The 3,447-nt window shown below is 33.6% G+C and overlaps 1 pseudogene; it reads right to left on the bottom strand.

Annotated features, from left to right (window-relative positions):
• Positions 1–710: 710 nt before the first annotated feature.
• LOC103472586 (gastrula zinc finger protein XlCGF26.1-like) overlaps positions 711–3,447 on the bottom strand; it is a 5,126-nt pseudogene continuing 2,389 nt past the window's right edge.

Below are 3,447 nucleotides of genomic sequence, written 5' to 3'. Positions count from 1 at the left end.
CTATGTGCAAAAGTCAATACCAGGACTTTAAGAGTCTCAGGGTAGCTTCCTATGTTAAAACAAAGCAAATGAACATATTAAAAGGTATTTGCACCCTCATAAAAGTTTGGCACTCTGGTCAGTTTTGATGCTTATGAGGTCAGGAACATCAGGAAGTGGTCAGAAGTGATTTTAATTCAACAGTTGTACTTTTGAACAGCATGAATGCCTCAACAGTGACCGACTGATTTATTTTGAGATGTAATAAAGTTTTAAAAACAATACACACAGAACCTATTTGAAATATTACCCAAAGTGCAACTTCAGAAATGTATTGTTTGTATACATTTTCAATGTTTTTAAATTGTGCATTTGAAATATTCATTTTTACAAATACATGTAAAGTGTATTTTTAAAAGGATTATCCAAAGTGTAATTTTAGTAATAAGTTAAATCAGAATTTAAAGTATCGCTTAGAAAATGTACTTTTAGAAAGTATACCAGAATACATTTTTTTGTGTATTAGAGGTTTTTAAAAATTTTGTTTTTTTAAAATATAATATTAAGTATATCCTCTTAATAACAAACTAATGATGTTTAAAATATAATTAAATTCACAGCAGGATTTACTATTATATGAGTCCTGCTGCTAATCTGAAAGAAGAAAACCATGTTGATGGTAAATTTTGTTTATTACATAAGAATTACAAATACAATGTTTTTCACTTCCATTTTTGTATCAGAAATTGAATTTACATCAATACATTTTCTAACATCTTAAAGAAATAAAAACCTTTTCAAACCCAAACTGTGTAAAAGACAAACATACAATTTAGAGTACCTTTAAGAAGAATTATATCAAGAAAGACGTTTAAAAAAAATGTAATTCAGTTTTACCTCTATAGCGCAAATTCATAGCAAATGTCGTCTCAAGGAACTTTACCAAATACAACAATTTCAATTCAATCACAAACATTTCAATTGATTGATTTCAATTGATTGAATGATATGACACATTATAGTAAGTTCCGTTAATTATTCAAAGTAGCTTAAAAAGTTTCTATCTAAGGAAACCCAGCATAATTGAAAGTATTTCAAACAGAGAAAATAATTAAAGTAATGTGTAATATTTATTTTTTAATCAATTCAAATGGGCAACTATTTTGTGATTTATCAATCGATACGGTTACCCCTGTGGTAACTGAACAAAAACAGTGTAGATACAATAAAGCAAAAAAAAAAAAAAAAAAACACAAAAAGACTTCAAAAGATTTACAGATGTGATTCTTAAAATAATTTAGATCCATCATTCCTTTAATTGGTTTTCACTTAAATACCTTTAGAAATGTGACATTATCAGAAGAACTTAATTATTTCAACTTACTTAAAAAGCCTTTTTTTTGAATCCAAGTTGCTACATTTTAAAGGGGCAACATTGTTTTCCAGGCATTTAGTGCCATTTTATAGCACAATAAAATTTCTGTTACCTTCAGTTGTTATAAAATGCCATCTATATCAAATATTAAAAAAACTTTGTAATTTAATGCCAGTCTTTTTATAAAACTCTTGCTCCTTCTGAAACACCGTCTTCAGGAAGTCATCATAACATCGCCCCACTATTAAACCGTTAGCAACATTTTTACCAGCGTTGTACCAAGTAGCAGCTCATATGAGCTCAAAAGATGTGCAGTTCCACTARGTGTTTGCAAATTGCTCCTGGCTAGTCTGAAGGAGCTGAGTCGAAGGGGAGGGGTGCTCTTTTACACACTACTAGCCCTTTATTCAGCTGTACAGAATAAAAGGTAAGTTACAGAGTAACTTGGTACTTCAGGTTCACATTATGCCGTCTCACCAGTGTGGGTCCTCATGTGAACAGGTAAACTTTCTATTGGTGAAACTTTTTCCACAGATCTCACATGAGAAAGGCTTCTCACCTGTATGAATTTTCATGTGAGTAGTTAAAGCCCCTTTTTCCCTAAATCTCTTTCCACATTTAACACATGAGAAAGGCCTCTCACCTGTATGAGTTCTCATGTGAATTGTTAAACAATTTCTAGCACTAAAACTCTTTCCACATTTAACACATGAGAAAGGCCTCTCACCTGTGTGAGTCCTCATGTGAATAGTTAAAGAACTTCTTACCCTAAAACTCTTTCCACATGTCATACATGAATAAGGCTTCTCACCTGTGTGACTTCTCATGTGAAAAGTTAAATTGGTTTTATTGGTGAAGTTTTTTTCACAGCACTTGCATGAGAATGGTTTCTCACCTGTGTGGATCCTCATGTGAGAGTTTAAACTATCTTTTGTAGAGAAACACTTTCCACAGGTCCCACATGTGAAAGGCTTCTCACCTGTGTGTGTTCTCATGTGAATAGTTAAACAACTTTTTAGACTAAAACCTTTTCCACAGGTCCCACATGTGAAAAGCTTCTCGCCTGTGTGATCTTTCATATGAGTAGCCAAATGACTTTTTTGAATGAAACGTTTTCCACAAGTACAACATGTGAAAGGCTTCTCACCAGTGTGAGTCTTTATGTGATACATAAAATGAGATCTGCTACTTAAACTTTTTCCACAGGTCCCACATGAGAAAGGCTTTTCATCAGTATGAGTCCTCATGTGAGAAGCTAAACAACTTCTACTGGTGAACCTTTTTTCACAGCTCTTGCACGAGAAAGGCTTCTCACCTTTGTGAATTCTCATGTGATAACTTAAACCATCTTTTGTGGAGAAACCTTTTCGGCAGGTGCCACATGAGAAAGGCTTCTCACCTGTGTGGCTTCTTATGTGAGAAGTTAAACCCCTTTTTTCCCTAAATTGTTTTCCACAAGTCGTACATGCGAAAGCCTTTTCACCTGTGTGACTTTTCATATGAGTACCTAAATGACCTATTTGAGTGAAACTTTTTCCACAAGTCATACATGTGAAAGGCTTCTCACCAGTGTGAATTCTCAYGTGAGAAATTAAATGAGATTTGTTTCTGAAACTTTTTCCACAGGTCACACAAGAGAAAGGTTTCTTGCCTGTGTGAATCCTCAAGTGAGTAGTTAAATTACTTTTTTGGGTAAACGTTTTTTGACAGGTTGGACATGAGAAAGTCTTCTGAGGTCTGTGAATTTTCATATGATTGTTTAAGTTACTTTTGTTYTTGAAACTTCTTCTACAAACAACACACRAGGAAAGCTTATTTCCCGTATGAGTTGTATTGTCAAGATCTAAACTTTTTCTTGAGGTTTTAYGTGAATAGRACTTCTCCCCTGAGTGACTTCTCATGTGTTTAGTCAGTTTACTATTTAAGGTAAAGATTTTATCACAGATTTTACAGGCAAATAMRTTTTGGTCTTGRTGATGCTTCCTTTGCAGTTTTTGGTTCCCGTTTGGTTCTGTTTCATTGTTGATTCTTTGCACATTAGAAGGAGTCACCAAAATGTCTCCAGTTTCCTGTTTCAGCACAAGCTGCTCTTC

The sequence above is a fragment of the Poecilia reticulata genome, linkage group LG11 (genome assembly GCF_000633615.1).
Source record: "Poecilia reticulata strain Guanapo linkage group LG11, Guppy_female_1.0+MT, whole genome shotgun sequence".
Classification (NCBI taxonomy): Eukaryota; Metazoa; Chordata; class Actinopteri; order Cyprinodontiformes; family Poeciliidae; genus Poecilia; species Poecilia reticulata.
This window is presented reverse-complemented; position numbering and strand designations above follow the sequence as displayed.